This window comes from Monodon monoceros, unplaced genomic scaffold, assembly GCF_005190385.1.
Source record: "Monodon monoceros isolate NGI ecotype Baffin Bay Population unplaced genomic scaffold, NGI_Narwhal_1 Super_Scaffold_8, whole genome shotgun sequence".
Classification (NCBI taxonomy): Eukaryota; Metazoa; Chordata; class Mammalia; order Artiodactyla; family Monodontidae; genus Monodon; species Monodon monoceros.
In genome coordinates this window covers 34,638,296-34,644,809 of record NW_021703785.1, presented here as the reverse complement: position 1 = coordinate 34,644,809, position 6,514 = coordinate 34,638,296, and the positions used below count along the sequence as shown (strand labels likewise).

The following is a 6,514-nucleotide window of genomic DNA, read 5'->3' as shown; positions in this document are numbered from 1 at the left end:
TATTCACAATGTTTCTGACAGGGAAAAACAAACTGTCTAAATCTAATGGCAAAGAATTGATTAAACTATGGGACATCAATATGATGCTATACTACATGATACATCATTAAATGAAAAAAGCAGGAATATGAAATAGCAAGTATACTACAATTTTATTTTTGTTATCCCTAAGTGTACAAAATATATTCATAGAAAAAAAAAGACTGAAAGTATATACACCAAAATGAACAGTGATTATGTCTGGGTATTAAGATTATAGGTAATTGTTCTCTTGTAACTGCATTTTCTACAATGAATATATGCAACTCATAGAGAAAGTTGACAAGCAAAATAAAACCTATCAGAAAAATGAGGCTTTAAAAAAAATTCCTATCACAACAGTATCATGCCAAAAGCTAAGCATGTATCATATTAAAAATTCAATATTTCCAATTTTAGAATTTACCTACAAGCCACAAATCCTCACTAAGAGATTCTGCAAAAGCACTTGCACCCAAGTCACCAATGAGCATGTCGCAGTTCAGAGTGATGCGCCTCAAACCAGCCATACAGTCAAGATCAGGTCTCCTGGAATGAAGACTCTCAGCCCAGGTTTCCTCGTGCCTTCTGGTAGTCTGATACTTCAAAGATTTAATGGGACAAAATTAAGATGCTTCAATAAGGAAACAGGGTGTGCCTACTGAGTATGGCTTATTATGTCAGAGGTTTACACACACACGTATCAAGCATATGTGCCAGGAGAATCAAGCTGAGAAATTAAACAGTCAGTTCTGCTTCACGAGTCCAGTGACCCACATTCTAGTCAGTCAGTGATTAGATTCCAGTCACTGGATGACCTGTTTCTGAACAGTTATGTAAAGTTGGACAACTCAATTACAGTCAATGAATTATTTTCCTGATCTTCTAAGTCAGGGAATTGGTTCTAAATTCTATCATTGCTGAGGCTCTAAATGTCATCATTCTGTCCTCCACTGGTCTCCAAACACCTGACTGGGCAACCCATAAGAAAACTTTTTAATATGCATCTTATTTATTAACAAATTATATACACAAAGTTCTACACATATAATGTATGTACATTATAAACCACACAGATATTTTAAAAATGATACAAAGGCAAATAGGTTCTAATATTTTCTTTTCCTAAATCTAAGGCATTATTTTATTATTATTATTATTTTTAAATATTTATTTGGCTGTGCCGGATCTTTACTTGCGGCATGCCGGATCTTTTAGTTGTGGCATGCGGGCTCTTAGTTACAGCATGCATGTGGGATCTAGTTCCTTGAGCAGGGATCGAACCTGGGCCCCCTACATTGGGAGCGCAGAGTCTTAACTGTTGGACTGCCAGGGAAGTCCAAGGCATTATTTTAAAAACTATTACAAAATAGATCTCACATGTTACCTAGGGTATGCACACAAACTTTAGAGGCCTGGACTATGCAGAGCCAGTTTGATGTGCCTTGGGAAAATAATGGTTTGACATTTAACCACAAGTACTGTCTTAAAGACATTCAATTCTTTATATTCATAAAATAAATTATGGTAATAGGGAACACTGACTTTAAATGAAAAAAGTCTTATTACATTCTTGAAAAAATAAAAGACTCAAAGTGCCTTTGACACTCTAAAACGAAAATCATTAGTGTCATTTTTCTATTAACAATAACTTATAAAAGCTGCAAGCAGAAATAACAGCAATCACTTACACAGTGCTTATTATGTGCCAGGCACTATTTATACAAATTAGTTCATTTAAACCTCATAATGAGGCACAGAGTTTAAGTGATTTGTCCATGGTCACTAGCTATGAAATGGGAGAAAGGGAATTTGAACCTAGGCCATTTGGCTTCGGCACCCAAGTTCTTGACTGTTTTCAACCGCAGGGGTCAATGCACTTGCCCTGTATAGGCTCAAAGAATTTTTCAATTTTTAAAATCTAAATTTAAACATTTCCAGCTTTGTGGGCTATACAGTTTCTGTTGCAATTACTCAACCCCACTGGCGTAGGGTGAAAGTAGCCATAGCTACCATGTAAACAATGGGTGCGACTATGTTCCAAAAAAACTTTCTAAACAATGGGTGCGACTATGTTCCAAAAAAACTTTCTTTACCGGGCGACAGGCTGGATCTGGCCCACCAGCCATAGTTTACCTATCCCTGATCTGCACCATCAAACTATTAAAAAGGCTTCATGTCAAATTATTAAATAACTTTAGGCCTAAATACAGTCATTATAACCACTGTAAAGTTGGTAAGGCATTATTTTAAAAACTGTATTTACAAATTGCTGATGTAGTGATTTTATTAGTTTATAAACTACAGCAGCTAATAAACACTTGATTCATTTAAGTCTTGAAGACTATAATGGCATAGTTTTTTGACAGTATCACAATCAATGTTTTCAGTAACTAAAACTACATAAAAATATTATTATGTATTATATATTAAATCTCTTATTTCTAAAATTAAGTGGACTATCTTTACTAAATGGTAGAATCCCAAACTGAAAACTGGTCATATTCTTTCAACAAAACGAAAGCTGCATTCACAGGTATCAAAAGACAAAAATTAACTGCCATTTGTACCAATATATTAATGTGCTTCAATCACATATGTTTTCATGAAAGTTCAAACATAAAAACATCACCTTTAAGATCTTGGCCATGTGATCTGCTCCCTGCCATGTCAGATTACACCCCGTGAAGTTTACTGTCTTAAGAGCGATAGAGTTCTTTACACCTTGACAAATAACAGAAAAACACACACACACACACACACATACACAATAAGATGAAGAGCCTATACATTTGTCAACCTTGACTTATTTGCTTTTCTTGAGTCAATTGGAGGTTTATAGCCACATTCTTAAAATCATTAACTACAATCTTCCCAAACAGGTAATTGACGAACAGATGCATTCTAAAACTTGTCAGTAACAAAGTGTTATTCCAGTTAACAGCAGCAGTTTAATTCTATTTAGATACTAAAACTGAATACACTGAACACTGCAAACTTTATTCCCAACCACTCAGTAAAATACTACATACCTTTTCAGACATAGGAAAAAAAAGAAAAACCTAAAAAGCATAAGACTCTTCCTATTTCCATTTCCAATGATACATGCCAATCTTGATGATCAATCAGCAATGTAAATGTCAACTATAAACCCAGTATTTTATTAGGTGCTATGCAGTATACTAGAGCAACAGAAGAGAGAGAACCTCAAACCCTCTGTTCCCTCAAACTGAAGGCAGGCTTCCTGACCCCTCCAGACCACTACTGGACACAAGGAACACACACTAATATTTCAGGACCCCAACTTACAGTCACCTGCTTTGTGATTACTTCCATGACACCCCCCCCACTAACACCACTGAGTTTGCTGCTCTTACGGGACGTTACATATATTTCCTATTTTAACGCATACCACAGTTTATTATAATTATGACTGCAGATACATGTTCTAACAATTTAAAGATCATCATGACTTTTTTGCTCTTTACATCTTGCTATTTCCCTTCCCATAATGTTTCTTGAAGAGAAACATTAAAATACAGACAAACACAAAGAACAGAAAATATACAAAATGTGTGGTTTGTGGCTTCACACAAACTTAAGTAAAATTAGTTCTGACAGTATCCAGCATGACAAACTTCCATGGTACAAATGAGAATGGTCCAAGGTTTGAGCAGGCACAGGAGACAATCCAGGCATGAACAACACCAAGAAAAGGTAGACAGGAAGTAACATGGTGTGTAGGAAATCACGAGACCAGTCTGATGGGAAGAGACTTAAACAAGACTGAAACTCACTTTCTAAACCTCCATCTCCAAGTGGACAACTCGCAACACACAGGTGCACCAAAGTGGCCGATTTATTCAATCCATTTAATGGGGAGAACAAGTTTAAAATTTTATTGGTTTAGTTTGCCCCAAAAACAACTATCAAATGTTGGCAGGACACAATGAAGGCTTACCTTTGTTAACATAGTTAAGTCTTTCTCTCTCACAACTACCCCACTTAGCTCCAGGTTCCTTAGCGCACACGATGCACTTACACAGCATTTAAGAGCTTTACACAACTAGAAGGTCACATCTTTATTTCTAATCACAGGAACACGACTTCTGTAAACTTTATTTCTGTCACAACCTAAACCAAAATTATTGTAAAATGAGTGATTTAAACCATATATTTTATCATGATTAAAAAGCATCTAAAGGGCTTCCCTGGTGGCGCAGTGGTTGATAGTCCGCCTGCCGACGCAGGGGACACGGGATCGTGCCCCGGTTTGGGAGGATCCCACATGCCGCGGAGCGGCTGGGCCCATGAGCTATGGTCGCTGAGCCTGTGCGTCTGGAGCCTGTGCTCCGCAGCGGAAGAGGCCACAGCAGTGAAAGGCCCGCATACCGCAAAAAAAAAAAAAAAAAAAAATCTAAATAAAAAACAAAGCATCTATTCTGTGCTAAGGATTAGAAACGACTCCTGCCCTTAAAGCCTTCATTAAGGAGGGCGATGTATAAACTCAAAATTTCAATCACATGAGATAAAGAACCATAACTTTTATGCACAGAGGTTCCTATGGAGGCAAAAAGTTATATCTAAGTGACGGCTTCATGATAACCCTGAAGTACAATCTAGAAAGATGAGAGTATGCAGAGTTGGAGTACAATGTGCATTAACTGCACAGGGAGTATCTGTGCAAAGACACTCAAGCCTGACACCTGCTGGACACTGTAAATACTGCAGGTGGGGATAACTAAAGGCCAGGGGTCCAAGTGTGAGAAGAGACAGAACGGAAAATAGAGATGCTGGCCGAAGCAAGCCTGGGAGAGAGCATGGCTTGTATCCCACAGGTGATGAGGCCTGGGGCTACCACTGGCTGAGTAAGGGTGCCTCCGCTGATTAGAAAAAGACACCCCGCTGCTGAAGGACCGATTAGATAAAGGGAGTGATCACAAAAAGCTCCCCTTCCTCAGGGCCAAAGAGCCCCATGAGGCTTGGCCGAGCACAGTTCAGACTACACGCCTCTGTGCAGAGCACACGCTGGGAGGCTAGTATGCACTAACTCTGTGTGGGCAAGCCATTAGCAGCATTATTTTAAGCGTATGTTTTTACGTTAGAAGATCACTTAAACTGAGTAGGCAGATAAACAGAGGAACGGAGCCCAGGGGCCGTGAAACCACCCAGGAGCTTCTGCCATAGTCCGGGCAAAATGTAATATGGATGAAGAAGCAAATTTAGGAGGAGGCCAAAATCTACAAGCTAGCCCCACTGGATGCAAGACATAAAGGAAGTTCAGTGAAGGAACTCTGAAGAGAATGGGCTCAACAATAAATTTTTGTTACATTCAATGTAAAATATGTGGCAAAATTAAGTACAGTGGCCTTTCAGGTCCCTTCCAGCTGTAATTTCTTTTGATTTCTAACTTATTACTCTGCTTAAGTAAAGTCCCTTCAGAGGTACAGAACAGTTCCTACACCTGAATGGGATGCAAAGAATAATCTGACTTCTCTTCACCAAGGGGATGAGTGGAACTGTCCTTGCAGAAGAGATAACAGATGGTGTGAACCCCAGATCCTAGAAAAAGTCCAGGCACACGATAAGTATTCAGCTTTTTGAAAACAAATGAACAATCATTTCCTATCCTAAATCTTCACACCCTTCCTCTGCTGGCTACTTTCTCTCAGCTTATAAACATCCTCAAATATACTCACTTAAGAGAGGCCCACGCACCGCGATGAAGAGTGGCCCCCACTTGCCGCAACTAGAGAAAGCCCTCGCACAGAAACGAACACCCAACACAGCCATAAATAAATAAATAAAATTTAAAAAATAATATATATACATACACTCACTTAAAAAGCTCACAGACCCATGATTCTTTGTATCGTCTTGTGGGTAACCTAAGTATCTCCCATGCCTTCAAACACCTGTCCTCCCAAAAAGCCCAGATCTGAACCTTGGGCCCAGACCCGTCTACCAGGCCCCTCTATATCACTAAAGATCAAGTAAGATCCTCTCCCCACCCCCAATCCCTTCCTACTGTGCTCTGTATCTCACAAAAAGATGCAGCTGTAAACTGTCACCCAAGCTTGCTGCCCTTCCTTTTCTAGCTGGTCACCAGGCCCCACCCATTCTCTCTTGGATCTCCAAAATGCAGTCCAACCTTTTATAACTTAAGTGGGACCTTTAGATTACAATTCACCCTGCACCCAATCAACTGCCTTCCACATGGAGGTCCGAGTGAGCCTCTAAACCAGAAGTCCATCTTATTGTTTATTAGGGTTTCCCACAGCCTTCAGGATAAACATCCAAACTTCTGTCAGGACAAACAAGGCCCCTTTATGTTTGTCCCCACTAGGTTACCAGTATCAATTCTCATTTCTTTCCCAAACCCTGAGTTACAGTCCTGTAATATTAGTTTTGCCATATTTTCTTATATTTCTCAACCTTTGACACACTGCTCCCTCCTGCCACCCCAGGAGGTTCTACTATCCTTAGAAAGGATGGC

At 39.3% G+C, this 6,514-nt stretch overlaps 1 pseudogene; it reads right to left on the bottom strand.

Moving 5' to 3' along the window:
- The window catches only part of LOC114888054, a 62,495-nt pseudogene that overhangs the window by 6,793 nt on the left and 49,188 nt on the right, over positions 1-6,514 (bottom strand).